At 38.5% G+C, this 22,607-nt stretch overlaps 1 protein-coding gene across 9 annotated transcripts in view; it reads right to left on the minus strand.

The window, feature by feature from the left end:
• The window catches only part of LOC112155935 (adhesion G protein-coupled receptor L3), a 315,029-nt gene that overhangs the window by 247,759 nt on the left and 44,663 nt on the right, over positions 1–22,607 (minus strand). Inside the window, exon 1 of one of the 9 annotated variants that reach the window (XM_036216945.1) lies at positions 9,967–11,211. The exons of the other annotated variants lie outside the window; for them this stretch is intronic. The gene's annotated coding sequence lies outside the window, so the exon portion shown is untranslated. Of the gene's footprint in view, positions 1–9,966; positions 11,212–22,607 lie in introns of those variants that run through there. 9 annotated transcript variants of the gene reach the window in all.

Raw genomic sequence — 22,607 nt, forward strand, 5'->3', positions numbered from 1 at the left:
ACGCTGATCTATGATTGACATCACAGGGATTATTCTAGTTTGCAGAAAACAAATTTGCATTCAATGAAGGAAGGAGCCCTGCAGCCTCAGTGCAATAATGTTACAAAATACAAAAAAAGATAAATGTTATGAGTATGTCTTTTTCTGCTCACATTAAAGTGCATTTAAGTAACCTGATTACTTAGAGAAATCTGGTTACAGCAAAATCAGATTATGCAAAATTATATAATCCCTTAACCCGATTAAAGAGCCCAGGTTTCTCATTATTTTAGGGAATAGACGCTAGAGGAAGCTGCCAGTAACCAGGTTACTTCTGAGCATGTAAATGCAATGATTGGAAACAGCATAATGACAAATGAGAATAGGAAGCCAAACAGGCTGAGGCAGAAGAGCTTGAAACCTACAACCTGACTCTGACTCAGACAGACTCACTCAGATGTGCCATATTTCTGTTTTTCTGAGTGCTATTTGGGATTCGAGGTACGCACATCAGCAGTCCGACACAGCTCGCTTGTCAAGTCCAGGTCCGAAACTGGGATCGCTAAATTGGAAGTGAGAGGCATGAAAGTACATCTCCGCGCTCGTACTCGGCTCGTGCATGACAGGAAACGATCGCCAAGTACATCCATCAACTTCAAACGAACACGATGAGTAATGATGTCTCGCCCGGTGGGCAAATAAAGCTTTTGAGGGAGAACATGAGCAGGACGCAAACTTTTATCACGGGTTATGTTGCCGCCGTGGTTTTGGCAATGTCACATGATCAGTGGGAAAATCGGATTGAGAGCACCTTTTTTTAATATCTTTTGTGTTTGGAGAGGCTGATAGATGCTGGTATGCCTTAGGATGAGGTTGGTTTTGGTTTAGGAACAACTATAAGGAACTTTTTGGCCAACAAGGTTTTTTTCTTTGTTACAAACAGCTGATCAAGCCTTCAAGTAAACACTTCCAACAGAAAGTCTACAAAAACGTGCGTATACTGTATGTAAGCTTCGGACTTCTGCGATCAAAACTCATAGCTATACAAGTCTCTACGACTGTTTGTTGCAAATTAGCCTAGCGCTTTTATGTGCTTGACTAATATATTAGCTTAGCACTAATATGCAACAGCGCTAGGCTACTTTATCTGCCTAGTGCTAATTGCATATTAGGGCTAAGCTAATATATTAGCCTAGCGTTAACTGCATATTATGGACATTTGCGATGTCCAAGATCGCAATCTTTATAAAATAGTAGAGTGTAGTAAAATATTATCTTGAGACAATGCTCTGAAATGCAGAATAATGTTGGATTTTAAGTTTGTGAACTAAAACAAAACCAAAAGAGTGGTACTATATACTGTCGCCGGAAGTAAAACAAATCTTTGCGTCGGTGAAGCTTCCGGTTCTCAATGTAAGACTCGTGAGAAATGTTTTTCCTTTCAAAAACTGAGACTGAAGTTCAGCTCACGGATCAGACTGAACACCGGAGGTTTAGCTCCAGTGTCTACAGTCTTTTGGTTATGGTTACTCTTCAACAGTTGACGCAATTAATGTAACTTCAGTGGATTCTAAAGCGGAGAAGCGCAGCCTGGCGCTGATATACTGCTCTGCACAGCAGTGAAGTGCGGATTTGATCAACATGAATCAGCGGATTTATGTTGCTAAAGCAACAAAACTGCAAGGCTAACATATTAGCTTAGTGCTAATATTCAACAGCGCTAAACTAATGTATAGCCTAAGTCAAAGTTAGGCAACTCCAGTCTTCGGGGGCCGCTGTGCCTGCATGATTTCCAGATATTGAAGCCCTACTTATGACTAATTACCTGGTTCAGGTGAGTCCAGTCAATTACAACAGGGGTATGTTGGAAAAATGAGGAATGAGGCCCTTGAGGCCCGGAGTTGCTCATCCCTGGCCTAGTCTAATATATATTAGCCTAATGCTAATATGGACTACTAATATGGAGTAGCTAATAAAGTAGCCTAGGGCTAATTGCTTTATAGCACTAAGCTAATATATTAGCCTACTGCTTATTACATATTAGCATAGCGCAACCATGCAACACTTAAATCTTAATTACATAATTATTCATCTTAATCTTTAATATTTACTACATAATGAACAGAAATCAATTACGTAAGCTGTTGGAATTGATTCCTCCCCCGAGAAAGGCAATGAAATTGTCTTATGCAACAATGTTCTGTGTTGCACATCAAGTGTTGGGGTGTGTAAGTGTCTGAATCAGCTGATGATCTCGTAAACAGTCCAAGAGGGTGTGTCACTCCGGCGTCATCAGGTGTCAGAGGGTTAAAGCTGCTACGACTTATATTTGAATGAATGGAAATGAAAAATATTTCGCCTCTTCAGACTTACACAGTGCGCCGTTCTCGTACATCTGCTCAGCTATTTATTCATTATTGCTTTCTAATACGGCCTCCTCGGTCACATTTTCAAACAGCCAGAGAACAAATGAGATGGGTTAAGTGAATTAGAAGGAAACAAGGGGTGGAGGGGGGGCATCCATTGTTTAAATATGCATATAATGTCTAGCGTGTGAAGCCTGCCGCTCCGCCACATGAATTATAAATAGAATGGACCTTGATGCGTTTAAGACGACCGAAGTTTGACGCTTCAGGGTGCCACAATGGCTCCATATCCACTTTCAGCGTAAACTGATGGACAAAAGGTATGAACTCCACCTGTCTCTGACAGAACCGCAAAAGAAAAAAAAAGAAAAGGAGACGTATCCTCGGGCTATCGCCACCGGTGCTTTCAAACGCATACCTCCTAAACATCCCTGCAAAGGTTACAAACACCGCCTCATCTCAGCCTTGAGCTATTCGGGGATGTGTTTTACAAGCGCCCTATTATTGGTTTTTCGTGTGGAGCTCGTGGTGAAATAGAGTTAGTCATTTGGTGCCTCACATTAGATTCATATTCTTCTAATAAAACTCGAATCTGACAGCTCAGTGGACGGCGAGAGTGGAGTTGAGGTTGGGACTAAATATTAGATTTTTCTTTTTCCCGTAGACGGGTTCGTCTTCTCTGACACTTGAGGTCGAGCTATGAAAACGGGCGAAGCGTGTTGTATTCCTGCATGCATGCTAAGATCTTGGTTAAAAAAATAAAAAAAAAAACCCAACCGCTTTTTATGGAGTGTCAGGCAGTGAATCTCCAGGGTCTTCTAACCGAGTAAAGCACATCGATCTGTTTTTCCTTACCCGGCCCAGAGCACTGCTAGAAAACCTGTTTTACGGCGCTTCTATCTCGTTCTCGCACTTGACGCTAATAAATCGAGAAGGTGGGCTGGGTTTACCACGTGTGACTTCAGTACTTCTTAATTGAAATTTTCAGATTTTCAAAAAAAAATAAAAAGCTTCCTTTTTTATTTTTTATTTTTTCCAAAGCTTTGCTCTTTTGTCATCTCCGCAGCGGTTTCCATACAGATAACACACTCTGCTGGGTTATCGATCGGCTGCACAGATGCAAACAGCAGGTTTAAATGGAGACACTATGTCTGCGTGTAGAGAAAAGTAGCCTAAACTGATGAGCTGGGTCTGCTTGGAAACATGGAACCCCATTTAATGGACCTTCGCCGTATCGACTGCAATCATAACAGCAAATGATGAAGTTCCTTCAAATTGATGTTTTTTTTTCTGTAGTTTCAACTTTCTAGGTTGCAGGACGGATTAAACCTGTCCTGTACCATCAAAGTAAATCATCCTTTCATGATGAGGCTCTCAAAATGCCACAACCTAAATGCAAGTTTTTCTGTAAATTCAGCAATTGGCGGCATTTGTAATTGGGAGGCAGTAGATACATTTTTACATGCTTTGCAGTAAATTCATATTAATCTGATACAGTTTACATATTGTAAAGTGTTTGAGTGAAATTACAATGAGATTGTTAATATTATACAGTGTTACATGGATTCTCAAATGGAGAAGCTCCAACAATTGTTCTGTCTCTCCTGGAGGGTGTTTCAGTTTGGCCACTAGGTGGTGATCACGCTATAGCATTACACCTTATTCCAGAAGAAGAAGAAAGTATGAACAAGAAACTGTTTTTTCAACCACAAATATTTCCTTAAAAGAGTTTGGAAATTCATATAAAGATGTTCATTTAGTCAGCAAAGAATGTTGACTGAGCGTTAGCATTAGCTGTCCTATGGGAAAACCCATGTTACTTTAGCATCAAGCTAACAGACTCCAGGATTATGCGTTAGACCGATCTCTACTTTTATGGATTGAATATTGATCTATTTAAGATTAAATCGATTAAATCAACCCAGCCCTACTGTGTGGTGGCCGCAGAGCTTGTGCTATCCTATAGGGTCCAGATGACCCAAACCTTACATTGACATCCATCACATAACAAATGTGGATGAAGGTGGACATAATTTCATTATTAAGAAAAAATAAAAAAAAAAAGTTCTGCGCTCTCTCTTTTGGGGTCCAGATGACCCCACTCCAAATGTGGACATACCTATGATAGCACAAGGGTTACGAAATAGTTAAATTGGTCATAGGCCGCCCTGGCGAATTTCTTGGCGGAATGACAGCATTGAAAAAATGGGGGATAGATGGACGATCAGAGGTCGGTGGTGGCCAGAATCGCTTACCAACAATGGTAGCCCACGGGGTATGTAAAAAGTAGACCATTCTTCTGCCATCTACATTCATGACCACGCCAACGATTTTTAAAATATTGGGCAGAGGCATGAAATCTTCAAGATACTCCCAATGCCTTCCAATCGGTCAATTGGATTTGTGAATTTGAGCCTTACCCAGCAAGGATTTGGATAAAGGGGACAGAAGCCAACAAGGACAATAATTTGGTTTGTTTTGAATTCATAGTTGGTGTAATTTCAAGTTACACAAAATGGATTTGTACACTTTTAGATATTCCTATGTATATGTTATTAGACAATTGCAAGTACACACAGTTGCTGCACACACTTGATGTATTGTTTGAGTTACAGATCAAGTATCGCACACACACAAATCCAAATCGCCATAGTTTTGTTACCCCAGTTAGAGTCCAAAAGAACAAAACGAGAAAGCCGATCCGTACTGTATTATTCAATTTAGCTGTTTACTGTCAGAAATCAGCATCACAACCACCAAATATAACCTATTCAGATGTAAAAAGGACAAACGTTCCCAACAAAAGAGCCAGGAGAGGTACGTCCAGAATCTTCAGCCGGTTCTGGCAACAAAAGCAGATTACCGAGTGGAAGGGATATATATTTATTCCTGAAATCCAAACAATGCAGTGAGAAAATGATGCACCCGTAGAGGTGTGCAATAATTAGAATGTATCTATCGTCCTTCTCTTCCGTAAAGTCAATTTAGAGCGTTTTCTTTAGGGATCCAGAGTAACATGTCTCTTTATTTTGTCCTCCGAGGATCTCTTCCTGTGAACAGTGCGCTGGAAATAACTTTGCCGTCTTAAGGTGAGAGCCCTCAGGGACCCCAACTGAGGAATGGTGTTCTGTTATCATGCGCGGCTTATCTCCAAATACTTCATCTGAGAAGCTTATTTTTTTAAGGAGGAAGAGAGAGTGCCTTTCAGAGTATTATTTTTACGTTTTTTCCCCTGCGGGAAAGAGGAGCACAATCACGGCAACAAGCAAAATAAATGTATTTGAGCCGGACAGGTCCGGGCTATAGATGCGCCGTCTCTAGCCGGTAGTTTACTTTAATGTATGAATAACGTTTGCCTCTCCTCCTCGCGGCCGTTTTACGTCCAGCCTGACGTGCATCTATTTAGTTAAAAGCAAAAGAAAAGGCCGGGGCCATTTTTCAAAAACTGATGACGGCCTTGCACAAATTATGCAAACTTTTGTCCTTGTGCCAAGCAGTGCATCTACTGAATAATAATTACGAAAGGGACTTGGGGGATACGAGCATGCGGAATATGAAACACATGCCAATATCCCCCCATGTCTTCTTGTGCCTGGATATAGGAAAAGAGAAAGAGGTGGAGAACAGAAACAGGCAAATTTGACAACGATCACCACAATTACCGTCGCTATATTTGACAAAGCGTCTTCTATGACTTCAGATCCACCCTCTGTAGGGTGGTCACCAATTAAAACTTTAATCGGGAATGTAAATTTTCAATGAGGTGCTTTACTGTTGTATTAAGCGACCTGTCTCTCTGCTGCAATCAATACTGGGTCTTGATAACTCTATGAACGGAGCTCTTAAACTGTACAACAGATTTCAGCTGGATTTTATATATAACAGTTAAATAAGCCTTTTTTATATCTAGTTTTTCAAGGAATCAACTTCTGAATGTTAAGTACTATACTTTGGGACTTAAAAAAAAAAAAATACCAGTCAAAATGTCAATTTGTTGTTCTTTACGGGTGGCAAATAAGGTTGGGTGAAGCTAACGTGGCTAACATGTAGCGAGTCACACTTGCTGTGTCCGAATTGCCTCCCTACTTATTATATAGTGCACTATATACTATCGGAATCTACTAATTCCAAAATTGAAATTTCCCAGAAGTCCTTGCGAAAAACTACCGTCCATCGATGCTCACAACATTAGCGGATATAGACCACAATGCATTGCGGTCGAACAATTTAGAACAAAAAACCTTGTTTAAATGTATTTTTTAATAAACCAACCACATTTTCATCATCAGAACGCAATGGAGTCATAAATAAATGCCATGACCTTGACAAATCGATGACGTCATATACGGCGTTTGGAAAAACGAAAGAAAAGTAGTGAGCATCGTGTCCGAATTGCTGTTAAAATCCAGGGCTCTATATAGTGTAGTAGTTTAGGGATTAGGGTGGGATTTCAGACACAACTACTCAAACAAAAACACAAAAACTGTAAGTAACAGGATTGGGAGTTAGCATAATCATAGCATTGTTTGTTTTAGCAAAATTGCCTTTTTTACGTTTCGCAAACAAGGATAGGAGTTACAGGTAGTGTGAACACGCTAACGCTGCTAACTTGTAGCATGTTACAAACAAGTTCTAGAATTACTGTAGACACAGTTAATAAAGTCTGACTGACAAACATTGTTTCTTTTGAAAGTAGCTATAAAGTAAAAAGTAAGTAGTAAAGTACACTAAAAAGGAAAGTAATCTATCACTCCATGAGGCTACTGACCATAGTAGCTGTAATGCTCCAACACGCAGTTTGGGTTTAACTGAGTCAGACTGAAACATTTTGACAGGTTTTTAAGATCAAGTGGTGGTCAGCACAACCACAATTTTTTATTTTTTTTAACAAATTTAAGGATTTTCAGTTAGCACAATTTTCAAAAAATATGGTAAAAGTCACTTAATTTCTAATTTAATTGTAGTTAATTGGATTTACACATTTCTGGCTGAGATGCACCACAAAAGCTCAAATAAACATTTTTTTTTCTTTGAATCGCTACTAACATTACACTTCCCATTAGTACATTTTCTGCATTGACAAATAGTAAAGGATGTCTTTTATTTTGAAGGACTTGATGTGAACCTTTGTCAAAATTTATAAACAGTTTAATATTTTGAAAAAAGGTTATTTTGTTTTATTCATGCCAAAAATCTACATTTAATCTATAGTTACCACAATAGCAACAATTAATAATTAGTGCTAACCAGTGTCTTATTAACACTTTGTGGGTTGGAGTTGGTCAGAAACATAAACTTAAACCCACGATTTTTGCCCAATGTACATTAATATTTGTAAAATACCTTCAATATAGCAGATCTTGTAACAGACTTTGATGGAGTTTTGTTTTCTAGAGTGAAGACATATTACAAATTATTAAACATAATCAAACTCCTGGCATGAATAACGCAGCAGAAGGGTATGTAGGGGATTTGATATGCAAATGCAATTACTTTATTTGGTAACCTGCATGTTGGCAAGACAAAGTTGTCCAGTAGCAAGCCCATTAATTTGATTTTTTTTTTTTTTTTTTTTAAAGAGGAACAAATGGTAGTCGCATAGCTTTCTTTACTTGTGTACACAGCAGTACAAACAACCTTAAAATAACATTAGTTTTTATGGACATTTTTGTGTCCTCTTGAAGTATTTAGCGTTCTTTTCGCTTTATTTCATGTTATACTTTACTTTTTAAACTGATAACATTTTTCTTTATAAATCTTAGATATTAACATTTCTTAAAAACCTTAAAATAATGTTAAGGTAGAAAAAAATAAAAGGTAGAATAAAAAATTTCCAGAATTTATCATGCTACTACCGAGTTGCTAGCTAACAGTAAAGATTTGTTTGCTGCTTAATTTAGTTAAACAGACTCTAACTCCAAAATGTATTAAACTCTATATTATTTGCTTTAATAAATGAAAATAGTTTGTGTATTTTAAGTATTTTTGAGGAGTTTGTAGATTAGAAGTCTGACACCACTTTTACATCAAGCTAGCATGCTAATTAGCTTAGCTTTGCCTTAAGACAGAGGGGAGAAAGAGCTACGCTGCTTTTTTACACACAGTTACATTGCTTTAACTTTTAAACTCTATTAAAAAAAATGATTTATTTTTATTTTTCAAAAAGTTAATTAAAAAAAACCTAAATAAATCTACTACCGTTTAAATGATTGCCGCAAAAGCTAACCGCATTTTTGAATTTAAACCAAAGAAACAAGAATCTTTTTTTTTATTTATTAAAACTGTAAAATTTATTTTATTTACTCAAAACTGCTTTACTGTATATAGTAAAAACCCTGTTTTTGTGCTTCTATTTTTTTTATTTTACAGTAAATTTGTGTTTTTGTGGAAATAGTAATAAACAGATTGATTGACCCAATAATAATCGACCTTACTATTAGTAACTTTTACTTTAAAAATAACAGTTTCTAATCAACACATTGCTAAAACGTATAAACTTAATAGGCAGAACAATGCTAAATGAGAGCTTTTAACGATTGCAGGTTCGAAGTTTGTAATTCAGGACACGGCTGTCCTCTTCAAATCCCTAAAACAAAGATGTGATCATAAAGTAAAGAGGGACTGACGTGCTTAAATATACACGTGCACTCAGTCCTGCACACATCTGCTCGTCAGTACGCCTGTTGGAAACTGTCACATGCCTGGCAGGTTCTGCAACTAGGGCAGATGGCGCAGCGCAATTAGGCCCACCAAATCTTTCAATCAATCTTGTGTACAACATACCCAGAATCTGGACCGGATTTAGACATTTCGTTAGAAAACCAATGTTTGCCTACTTTGGTATTATTGTTTATTTGTTCTTTTCTTCCTCCATTTATTTTCTAAACTTTGTATTTTTTCCACAAAAACCCTGTTTGCTCTGCCCCAACTCTTGTTTAACCACTGGCATGAATGCAACACTGCATTGTAGACAATAGCCAAGCACAAGTGTTTCATTCACACCCAATTACAGTGAAAGGGATTCTTTTGGCCTGAAATTCACAGAGGAGCACAATAAGAGTGTCAGCGAGGAACAAGATATCCCTGGCGTTTCACATTCAATCCCATGTTCCGCACACACAAGAGATGAAAAGCGATCCGGTATATCCGAAACCGGCGAGGGCCATTAGCCAGAACCAGTTAAATAAGGATAGCTGTAACTGAGGTGCTAAGGGAGGAGGGTAAACATCTGCTGCTCGAGCTCGGCCCTCGTTGGCCCTGAGGAGTCTGGCTTTGATCAGTGGCCCCTCGCTGCCACCTTCCTACAAGAGCTCAGATGAAACAGTCTCTCACCGCAAATGAGGAGGGTGACAAGGAACGAGAGGGCAGACACAGAAACACTCGGGGCAAGAATCCGCCGGATTGAAAATTGTCGGGTCTTTTCATAAAATAAAAATGGCTGCGCCTTCGGAGGTACTCTTTCTGGGTAGGAAATCTAAAACCTTCCCAAACTACTTTCTTTTCTCCTTCATAAAAAAGTAGATATCCTTATATTTCCAGCGGAAATAAGCCAAACACCTCACTCAAGTGTGGGCCAGACGCCACCTTAGGACTGCCAATCCCGCTGTTGTATTTCCCCCACCTGTGACGGGAAGATGATTCACTAAGCCCTGCCAGACTGCATCCAGGGACTGTGTGCACTGAGGTGTGTTCACTGCCAGCACAGACAGGAGGAGGAGGAGGAGGAAAGGGAGACCGTAGCGTCTCCAATGCACTGTGACCTGCAGGAAAAAGTAAAAAAAAAAGCAGTTGGTACAGTAATGTGCCCTTTCGAGCAGCTGTATCATACTCCGTGTGCGGCGTACTCCCCAATTCAAATCAAGGCATCAAGCCAAGTGATTACGATATGGCAGACGGGAGCCGATCTCGGTCTCATACGCCGGGAAAATGAAATAAAAATCACTGTCAACTCGCATGAACGCAGCAGCTGCAGCAGAAATATGAGAGTATACAGCCCCGATTGAATTTTTTATTTATTTTTAAATACAGCATGTATATGTATTTTATTCGGGTCTGTATTTTTAGCTGCGAAGCCCACGCTCCACCTGTGCTGCCTTCCTCTCAGCATACACAAACAGCCCCGAGTCGCTTTGTTTTGCCGCCACCAGCGGAACAATACCAACAACCAGGTGACACGCGTTTCACTAGAAATTTGCAGCTCCAAAGCTCATAAAAATAAAAAAAATAAAAAAGCCACCACACAAACACCCACTACAGGTTGTATTTTTGAAATACCCAATTTATTTTGCTTTACTGGCATCGCCCTCAGTCACACTTTTAAGATTCATCCTGACTTAATTTATGTATAGAAGAGCGTAGAGAATAAATAGAAGGCACTGTGTGAGAAGCTGATAGTCTTCCATAGTCTATGCATTTGGTTATTTTTTAAGAGACGTTGGGACATATGTCAATAAAAGTTGGGGAGCGCCGCCAATTGTCAAAAAGAAACAAGAAATGTGTTGTGTTTCAATGATTTAGGATTTTCACTGGTGTCCATGACAGACGTGGAATCCTGACCACCTTTGTCATGGGAGGGATAACACGTCAATGTGAGGGTGGGGTCATCTGGACCCCACAAGATAGGACAAGGGTCAAGACATTGGGACAAATGTCAATAAAAGTTGGGGGGCGCTGCCAATGGTCCAAAACAAACAAGACATTTGTTGTGTCCAATATCCCTCACTTCACTCATCTTGGAGCACTAAATAGGGAGTATTCAAATCTATTACTTCAAAACCAGTTCCTTGCAAATTTCCCAGAAGTCTTAGCAAAAATCCAGTGTCTATTTTTTTGGGACAGATGTCAATGAAAGTTAGGGAGTACTGCCAATTGTCAAAAAGAAATTAGAAATGTGTGTGTCAGAATTCCCTCACTACTATCTGCTTAGGGCATTAGGCATTTTTTCAAGGTGTCAGAATCTATACAAAATCCATGGTCCTGGAAATGTTCCAGAACTCGCAAAAAAATCAGTTGGCATTTTTTTTTTCCAGAAGTTGGGACAAATGTCAATAAAGTTGGGAAACACTGCCCATTGTCAAAAAGAAACTAGATATTCATTATCTTGGATTCCCCTTGAATTTCTCCCAGGTAAATACATGAGGCTCTTCACCATTTTTTTTGGTCCAAATCTATTCTTGGGTGTCCAAATCTATTTTATTACAGATTTCAGAAACTTGCCAAAAAACCAGTATCCATTTATACTTATTTTTCTTTGGACGTCGGGACAAATGTACAAAAAAAAGGTACCAAAAACAAGCAAAATTTGTTGTATCAAATTCCCCTAACATTCCCCAGTTAGTATACTATATAGGGAATACATACATTTTTCGTGGGGTTCGAATGTATACAGTGTCCTCCTGCATATTCGCACTTTTTTATTGGCAGTTGACGTATTTGCTGTCTCTTCATTGTCTCAAAAACTTCAACGATTCAAGACGCTTGGGTGAAATTTCCACGTCCCAAAGGAGGTGCTGCAGTACTGAGGTGTATCTCCAGCTCTGCTCCATGGAGAAATGGTATCAGCTGACTCAGAAGAGGCCGAAAAAAATGCTGATATGCTGAAGAAGATAATTGCGGAGGATTTGGGAGTCTGATTCGGGTGTTCAAGTTGATCCGAAGTTGATTGGTGAATATGTACCACAATGCATTGTGTTTGAACTATTTGTCATTTTAAAAATATGATTTTTACATTTTTTTTTGTTTTCCAAGTTTTCAATTTTAAAACATAATGGATTCACGTAAAACATCTTATTTGTTCACATTTATTAGGGTTTTCATTTTTTGGAAAATAGGTGACATCATATTTGCCTTTTAAAACTAAAAAAGTGACCATGCGTCTGCATTGCTTTTAAGACCCAGCACATTTGATAGTCCTGCACTACTTGGTCTTTTAGAGATTGGAGAATAGTCATGGAATTCAGACATAAATATTATTTGACTTAACTGTGAGGGATTAAAAAAAAAAAAAAAAAAAAANGCATCTCTAAATATATTAAAATGTGTTTGAGTCTCATTTGGGAAAATCATATTTTCCCAAAGACCTGTAGAGACATGGAGGAGGGTAGGTGGAGTACAATTACAAAAGGCCACAGGAGTTCAGAGTCCTAATGCAATGCACGAGCGCTTTACCATTTCCAGGTGTTCATTATTCAAACGGGGCCTAACATCCTGGGGGTCGTGTCTTGTTCTAACGTCTAATTAACTGCCTGGAACAAAGATCGCGGTCACCGGTGACCCCAACCACCAAACAAGACCAGTAGATGTATCAAGGCGTTGCCCCTTAGGGCAAGATTATAGAGCGCCCTCCTCCATCACTGCGGTTACTGCAGTCGCGAAATCAAAGAACCAGGTCAGTGTTTGAGAAATGCGACAAATGAGGCTATTAGCCAATTTACGAGACAAACGCAATCACTTGCAAACTCCAGCCTAACCGCAGTTAAAGATTCCCTTAATATGCTGTTTGCTTTGTGCATACCAGTCGTCAGTCAAGCGGGGGGTAAAGAGGAGGCCAATGATGACAAATAAACGAGGACAGATTTTGTAGCTAATCTCCAAACCCACCAGCAGCGTGTTTTTGCTCCGCCTGTGAGATTAGCCTTGTGTACACCGGCGACGTGCGTTCGTACCGGGGTATTACGGACACTCGTGGAAAACAAAGGAGGCAGCGGTGACTAAAAGTCTATATTTGCTCATAGGGGGTGGGGCCCGTGCCGTCTGTGCTCGGGCGCGGGCCACCTGCAGTCTGGGAAATAGACTTCCGTGGGGGAATTTGAGCATACTGTGGAATGAACATGAGTAACCCAGCTCTCAGAGTTATCTCCGAGCTTGTGTTTCACACAGAGGGAAAGATAAGCTAATACATGTCAGCACAATAAGGGGGAAAGAGCAGAAATGAGGCCGACGGGGCGTGGGAGGGCGGCTGTGCGTGGAGAAAACACACCGCGGTCAGGATCTCCAGGAGATCAGTCGGTCGCAACGGAGCTCAGATGCTTTAATCACTCGAGAACAGTTAACCATTGACTACTGGGACTCACAGCATGGGATCTATATCATTCATGGTTATTCTATTTCAGAGAGCCTGTGCACAGAGCATACAGCTATTACTAAGCCCTCTACTTGTCTTGGGCAGTGAACGCAACGCTAATCAATGAGAAAGACCACCACTGCCGTTCGTCTTATCGGACAGGCAAAATTATCTTGGTGTGGGCTTCCATATTAATAAGATAATCCTGTTTATTTGAATTCCCATTCTGGTAGGTGGTCTAGATAAGGAAAAAAAGGTGCATTTAGTGAACTAAAAAAAATAAAAAATTAGGGACACAAAACTATAGCCTTCAACCCTAACTTTTCTTGACTGAAAGTGAAACTGGCTTTTGTAATTTAACTTTGATTTAGGATATTAATGTTTTGTAAACATATATTTTAAATGAAGTTGTGAACTTGTGTTATACAGATGTGAATATAATTTTTTGTTAAAAAACTAATTTTTAGACAGTTTCTTTACATACTTAAATTCAATCATAACATGAAAATCAACTATGAAGTCTAATATAATTTTTTTTTTTATGATGATGACACCACCAATACCCAACTTCAATTTTGATTAGAACAAGATAATCAAAGTTTAAGCTTGTAATTAGTATCTGGTAGGAATAGTTTGATACTTTTTCTAGTCCCTATAGTGGTAAGTATTTTTTTATAAATATGTGGCCACCCATACTGTACCAATACCATCAATTTATTTTTCTAAACAGAAAAAAATTGCAAAATTATTTATTAATGACACTGCAGCTTTAAAAAACATGTCTTGCACTGATTTAAACAGTTAAGCGTGATGATGTTTTTTGAAAATCATTGATACAATCTGCCGATATATATATATATAGATATAAACTAAATATGGTGTTATATTTCAATTTTAATATTTTAAGTAATTATATATATATATAGATATAAACTAAATATGCTAATTTATATTTAAATTTTAATAATTTTAAGTAATTATATATATAAAACTCTACTCACTCCTGCCCAAATGTCGCGGTGGGCAAGATGGGCGTTTATACTGCAGAATGATTTTGTTAAATTATTTTTCTTTAATTTAATCTTACTTTCTTTATATTTTCACTGGATAAAGTTAACATACCTGTTCTTCTTCATATCCTTTTAAATTTCTTTTTCATCTTGTGTTTGCATGTGAAGATTATGTGTAATTTACTACAGCACAAAAAAAGGTACATTTTTGTAGGTTGGCAAGGATATTTGAGGTCAAATTCACAATATTTTAGGAAAAAAAGTTTTTAGTTCATCACAAAAAATTGTCCCCAGAAAACATTTGTTGTCGCTCCTGTAGCTTCAAGTTAGTAGTGCGATCATGTTGTGAAGTTGTGATAACCCTGTCTCGCTCTCTCAACACGTTTGAATTGCTTTTGTAGTTTACAATGCATTGACCTCTCTAGGGCACCGTAGTTACCACTTGTTGAAACAGTACTGAGTCAGGTGGACTAAGCCAATAGGTTCAGACATTTTTCTTCCAATACTCCAATTCCACCACTAAAATCAGATTGGTGCATCTGAGTGTGCCACATCCCGTTGACGAGTTATGCTAATAGCAAATTGTACGATAAAAAATGATCACATTTGATGTAATTTGTTACAATTAGAGAGTAAATAAGTTGAAGCTAATGTAAATGTTAAAAATGGCAAATAGAACGCTAATGACGAATGCTAGCGAAATAAAGTTAGCTTGTGGATTAAGCTAACCAAGCAATTTACACTTATATTTTAAATTGAAAGCATTAAAACATTTAAATTTCATTTCAATAAATTCAAATGAAGTAACATTAAAGGTAATAATAATAACATTTTTTGAGATTAGAAACAAAATCTCAGAGCTTCTGACTCTTTAACAAAACCACAGAGTAGAAAAGTGGCCCACTGTGCCTTCCACCCTCGCCTGCTCACTGCCTCGACATAAGTGCCCCAAGTCATTTTTTTTTACGGAAGTGATGAAGACTTTAAAGACTCTTGTCATTTCAGATTGATGCCTGGCATCATCTGGTGAGAAGAAGACCCGCAGGGTTGAGCGCAGCCGCGTTTAAACGCCTCGCGATGATCCACCGCTGACAACATTTCAGTTCAGCTGTGAAGCACCCACACTTTCTATCCTCATTTATATGTTAAGCCCTCTAACTTCAATCTGATTTGCACTTGAAAATATATATTTTTCTCAGAATTCCAGAAAACAGGAAATGAAGCCTTAAAGACCCAATCCGATGACAATTTTTAACGTGATCTTGTGGTATTTTAATAGAGGCCGTATATTAAGAAAATTAAGTTAAAAATTGCATTTCTGAGTATTTATCTACTCGAATTGCTATGAATCAGGAATAGACAAAACAGATATTATTTGGGATGTAGAAAATATCCAAAGAGAGATTATGGAGAATCAACACCTATGTGCCTATAGCGGATTGCAATTCTAAGATATAAAGATGTTAGCTTTGATTTATTTACCCGAAAATAGTTTGCTAGCGGAAGAGCATGTGAACAGAGAGCTCTCAGCAACAAGTAAAGGAGGGAGGGGCCAGAGTCCATCTGCATTGATGGTCCCGCCCACAACTCTAAGGCAGATTTTAATAAACTCTTGCCGCTCTGCAGAAATTATGACTATTTCCGAGTTCCCAATCCCTAAAATCCCTGGATTTTAAAAGCAATACGCACACAACTTTTTTTTTTTTCTTAGACGGCGGATAAACTTTGTGAAATCTAACCAATTTGAACATTTTACAACATCTATTTATGACTCAACTATGTTTTTTTTATTAAAATCTGGATGGTTTAATAAAAAAATTACATTTAGATGCATTTTTTCCTAAAATTGTTTAAGCGTAATGCATTGTGGTCCATAGTTGCTAATGTATGGGGGCACACAAGTTTTTCCTAGTGCTCTCAATATTGGAATTGTAGATTCGGGCAGCACTAGAAAATGGCAAATGCACTATATAGTGAGTAGTGAAGGAATTCAGACATACTCTATGTCATAGAAAATTACAGTTTTTTTATATTTTGGATAAGAGTGGCATTATCCTAATTAAAAGACAAATGGAAACACTTTGAAAACACATCAAAAGATGATTGGAGTGGAGACTTAAATTCCTCCCGTGATGCTACAGTCACAAATACAACTGCCGCCGGGCGATGGGGAGGCATCGGCAGAACCTGCAAGATTTAATGCCATGGGCCGATGTCAAGTTTTGAAGAAAAATCATTCGCTGTCCATAAAATTGTGATTTTTTCCTAAAACCTCCTATAGACCGTAAAAATGCGAATACTACCTCCCAATTACAAATGGCATCGCAACTTGAGGAAATACATTTAGGTTGCCGTGCGGTGACATTTTTGGATATGTGACCGTATTCCGAGTAAGGCGGTGTGTGTTTTTTATCTAAAAGAACCCATTGTACATACATAATTAATGTAAAACGTAGGGAATGTGGTAGACGACACGGCGGAATCGTTGAATCGTCATCTGATTCCAGAGAGATGAGGTTTCTGTTGAAAGGACCATCGTCGATCCCCAAAAAGAAGCAAAAAAGCTGAAAAACTCAGCCAGCGGAGAGGAAAACACTGTGACTTGCAGTTTCCATCAACAAACAAAACACTCCATATTTCTTTAAAAAGACAAAGTGTTAAGTTAGGCTACTCGGCACACTGTCAATAGCGGCGTTTATCATTGGGCCAGCCACAGTCTATATATTGATTAAACTATCCATCACCTAAACTCTACAAGACATTATTTCTAATTAAAAAGTAAGTCATAAATTTTATCCGTTATTGCCTGGCTGAGGCTGTAAATAAAATTAAAGGGGGGGAGGTGTGTGTGAGGGAGGGGGGGCAGTAAAAACAGGGACAGCCGAGGCCGATGGCACCTTTGGGATCCTCAACGGTTCGGAGGGGAGGTGCCCGCTCCATCCCGGATGAACAGATGCTTATCGAACCCTCCTCTGCTTTTATTTTTAAGAAGACGGGTACTTCTTCTCAACAGAAAGCAAGGAAACAGACTACATGCGTATGGGGGAAAGAATATGTAAATTAAATGTATATAAGCTATACTGGCATACGTAAAGAGACAGCGCCGGGGGTACTTGCAAATGATATATACCCATAACGGGTGGTGAAAAATGCTAGATTGGCGCCGTTTTCCTGGACATTCTTCAATGATCTCCGCTGACAAAAAGAGGCCATTAGTGTCAGACGGGTGTACTTTCACAATAAAAGCTAAGGACACTTTTACTTTGACAAGTTCTGATGACTTGCAGTCGTTAGGAGGTGACTGACGGAGTTTGGGGCATTTTCTGAAGCACATTTGATTTTTGTGGAAGGGATGGAGGCAATTGGGTGAAGTAGGATACCACAGCCAGGAAAGCACCTGAGTAGGCATCTTTAGCTTTGCCCACCTCTACCTGAGTGATTGGGAAGGACTTGGAGGAGCCTTACATGGCCAACCGCTCTTGCCAAAGTGTGAGACGCGGTGGGGAATTGGTCTAAAAAAAACACAGAATGAGAGGATTGCCCTCCAGGGGGAAACGAGAACTAACGAGAGAGCTAAAAAGGACAAGATGGAGTGATTGTCCTATAAAAAGAGCAAATCTCTTTCCCTCTTTTTCCTCCGCTGACGTCCCCACAGGTGACGCCTGCCGCCTCCACTCACCAGACCTTCCTTGAGCTGAAGTTTTTGTTCGGGGTGCAAAGAAGGTTCAAATAATTATGAATCTTTCCAGATTGTAGTGGCTTTCAATGAGTCCGGCGCATCCTTGACTATTTTCTTTTCTTATGTTTCCTTGTGTGATTTCTAAACTTAAACCTTAAAGATGAAAGCAGCGCTCAAATGTTATCAACCCATCACCAACCAGTCCATGGAACAGAGGTGGAAAAATGGAAGGGTGCTGCAAAGTACGCCTAATGACCATGGAGCGATTTCATTGATGTGCCAAAAGTGTCAGGGCGGCGGCGACACGCACACCGCCGCACATCCATCACCCATCCCAGTTCGCCGTCCCCGCACAGGAATAGCTCCAACCAAATCTGCACTTTCTGTCAAAACGTGGGGATGTATACCGGCGGAGACAAGTGGAGAGCTCACCATCTTGGACTTACTTAGGCAGAGCCTCGTGACAGCCAATAACAACGCAAGTTGTCTGAATGAGTGGGATATATCGGGACAGGAAAAAAATATATAAAAATGTTGTTCACTCTATCTGAAAGTAACCGGTCAGCGGTTTGGAAAAAGCTGACTTGGTAAATGGTAATGTCATATTAGAGGAATATCAACTGTAGCTTCCATAGAAATCTAAGCTTTTAGAGAACCATAGTTCAAGTCACCTTAAAAGTTAGTCACAACTGTCCTTACGAGTGGATACTTGTTGTTTACTGGAAAAAAATAGAAGAAACCAATACAGGGTATGCATAAAATATCAAGGTTATATACTTGGTTGATCTGTAAAGCAAAAAAATAGAGATCGATTAAGTCTGCTAGTTTGATGCAAATGTTTAATGGAATTTCCCATAGGACGGCTAATGCTAATGTCGGTCGACCTAATCATACATTACATATACTCACAAGCATGAATTTTCCAAAGTCTTTTAAGGAAATGTATTTTTTAAAGTAACCATTTGTGGTCTAATGCTTCGTTTTTACTTTTTTTCTTCTTGTGGAATAAGGTGTAATGTTGTAGCTCGATCGCCACCTAGTGGCCAAACTGAAACGCCCTCCAGGTGACGCACAACAATGTTAACACTGTATGCTTTCAACAATCTTATTATTTCACTACTACATTTTACAGTATGTGAACTGTATCATAATAATATCAATATTTATTCAAAACAGATAGTAGATTATTCATGTATTTCTAAACTGATGTGTATAAATATGTAAAATCAAAATTGAATTGAACTGAGTGAATAGAAAGAAATGAAAAAAAAAATGGAATTGAATTGATCCAGGCTCTTGTGAATCGAATCAAATCGTTTTTGGAAATTATTATTGATATTACCGCCCTTGCATGCATATTCTTTGCAAGAAGATTGCAGGAGGCGAAAAAGAACGCATCTGTCTCGGGGGTTGGACGAGTCAACCCCCGAGACAGGTGCACGCGACTAAGGATTTAGGCACAATCTTTGTTTATATGGACTTGCTGGTTCAAAGTGTCTTGCCTCAACAACATCAAGTCCCAGATTTGTTGTTTTAAAAATACATTTTAAACATAAAATGTTTGAAGAAAATATATATCAAAATACAGGTTTTTAAAACAAAACCCACTGATTCATAAATGTACATTCTAGTCAGGAAGCTAAGAACAGACTAGAGATTCTGTCAAGTCCAAACATGTTCTATATTGTGTAGTTTTAGAAAACCCCAAAGATAATTTACCACAAGGTTGGAGGAAAAGTTGCTTTTTTTCCTGCTTTTTTTCCTTTTAATTAAACATTTTGCACAAATGGGGTTATTCTTTTGATGGACAAGTGGCCGGTGAAGTTTTAGCTCCAAAATGGCCTGACTAGGTGTGCTTAGACTTGTTTGCCCATTTTTTTTACTGTTGGGGACTTGATGACATCACGATTTGCCACGACAGCCACAGCTAGTGATTTATTCATAATTCAACCCTCATGTGGTATAATAACCTACATCTTTCATTCATAAATTTTTAAAACCCATTTAGCTAATTAGTTTAAACATTTATTGGCTTGCTTGAACGCATGACTAAAGGGACTGGATTTTTTAAGAAAATTGGATCACTTAGAATAAGCAAAAAAAACTTTATGGGCACATAGTTATACAAAAAAAAATGAAAGTTTTAGTTGTCATCTAATGGGAAAAGTTTCTCAAATACATTTATGCTAACAGATGTCCATAAATCTGTATTGTGTGGGGAACATGTGTGGAAGTGTCTTAAAATCTTAGAAATTGCCAAGAAACTTTACTTCTTTAAGGGTTGTAAAGTAGCAATGATGTGTAAAAAAATACACCATAGATTGTTTATTCACGATTTGGTCTTAAATAAAATGAAAAAAGTATCAAAAGTAATTTGTTGGAACTTTTAGGAAGCATCTGGATTTTATTGGTTGGCAAAAACTTGAATATTCTCGATTAGGCCGGAACAATAAATCGAAAATATATTGAAATTGCGATATCAGCTTGTCGCAAAAGAAGGCATAAAGTGCCATTAACGGCTGCCTTATGTATTTACACACATGCATAGACAGAGAAACCATTATGTTTTCTAAAAAGCCCAAGCACACACTGCATATATTGTTCTCAATTGTTGTTCTAGTTTTGACCATTATCGCAATTCATATTGTCATCGCAATATTGATCACTCATATCGCTCAACCTAACTTTTCCTCACATTTTGCAGCCTTATTCTAGATTATTTTAATGATTTTCTCTGAATACATTATTCTGTAAATGTGTATGCTAGCTAGTTAGCTGGTCAAAAACCAAAACAAAAACATTTAAGTCTAAAAAAACAATAGACAGCTGTAAAAAAACCTGTCAGCTCCTGAAAGATGGTGGACCAGTCATGGGCTTACGCCCTCATTATTATGTCTTGAACACTGCAGTTCCTCCAAAGACCACTAGAGGCATGTTGCTAAAAAGTAGCAATTCGCCATTGACTTCTATTAATATAACAACCTGTTGTAACACATAAAATAAAGTTATGTACATTAGAGTTTCGGATGTTTTTTTTTTCATGTTGATTGCATTAATAATTTATCATGTCTCTAAAGGTAAGTTTTAAATCAGCCTATTTTATTTAATTCAAAATTCATGTGTAGATTTTTTTTCGGACCATGTCTCATTGTTTGTTTGGTTGTTTTTTGGAAATGACGCATGGGTAAACCGATGGGTGAACCCAACACTAACCCAACCAAACTACTCAAATGCCATTTTTAGAAGGTTGTTGAGCTGGATGGAAAAAATATGCCCCTCCCACTTTAGATGGTTTGGCATGTAGAATCAAAGGTGTTAAGCATTGACTGTATATAAGAACTGGACAAAGTGACCCCTCCCTCCTTGGGATCCAAAAAGCCGGGAAACCTTCTATTGAAATGTTTATGCTAATTCTATTTTTTTTTCTATTTTTTTTTTTCTTTCGTTGAGGTGTAAGTTATTCAGAAACTGACCATCAGACGCCACAGTAAAGGTATGTGGACTGATATCGAAATGTTCGGAGTCTCCCTAGCCTGGTTTCAAGGGGTATTGGTATAAATTTCCACCAACCTCACTCCTGATAGGCGAGAGTGGTTACCATAGAAACGCTGACTTAGACCATAGACTGTATATAAAATAACTGGACGAAGCAAGCCCCCCTACTTCTGTTCCATATAGGAAGTACCACTGGGTTGCAAAAAGGCCAAAGTCCCATTGACTTACATTGAGAAACAGACAGTTATTTCTCAGTCATTTAATATCTCAGAATAATCATTCTTCCTCTGCTGCTTTCTGCTTAACTTCTTTTTTCTAATCGTAATCTTTTTTAAAAGATTTTTTTCCATTATCACAAGCTATTAGAGTTATAAATTGACCAATCAGATGGCTCAATAAGCGTTTGTGGGTCTGACGTCGAACGTCTGGGGGGTTTGAGTGACAGGTGACGGGTAGCCAATGGGAGCAGACTTCATCAATGGCTCCGTTAAAAGACCTTTAACACCTACTTTACAATTCAACAATGTACCTACCAGTCATTGTTCTACTGTTGTTTTCTTTAATGGAATGTACCGATGCAGCAGTTTTAGATGAGGATTTACTCTGTAGAAATAGATTTCACTCGGAGGTTATGTGATTTGGACTTTATTGTTTGTTTAATGTTTGTTTTTCTTTATTTCACTGTTTTGATTGTAGCTTATGTAATCTAAGTTGCATATATGCGCATAAAATCACCAACCAAAGATTTATTTTCGCCGAACTTTAGAGCTTCAGCCTGAATTAGACGCAGCCGTCCGAGCGCCAGAGAAACATTAAAGGACCTGATGGTATTTTCAAACAGAAAGAAGATCCAGCTGTTCACTTGTTAGGATGGTTATTTATTTTAAATACCGCTGAAAGCACTTCTCACGTGCATCTGATCAGACTAACGTGGCCGCATGTAAAGAGACGAGTTGCTGCGCGGGCGCGAGGGGGACACGCGCCGGTCTGCAGCGGCGTCACCCAAATGCTCCTTT

This window comes from Oryzias melastigma, linkage group LG18, assembly GCF_002922805.2.
Source record: "Oryzias melastigma strain HK-1 linkage group LG18, ASM292280v2, whole genome shotgun sequence".
Taxonomy (NCBI): Eukaryota; Metazoa; Chordata; class Actinopteri; order Beloniformes; family Adrianichthyidae; genus Oryzias; species Oryzias melastigma.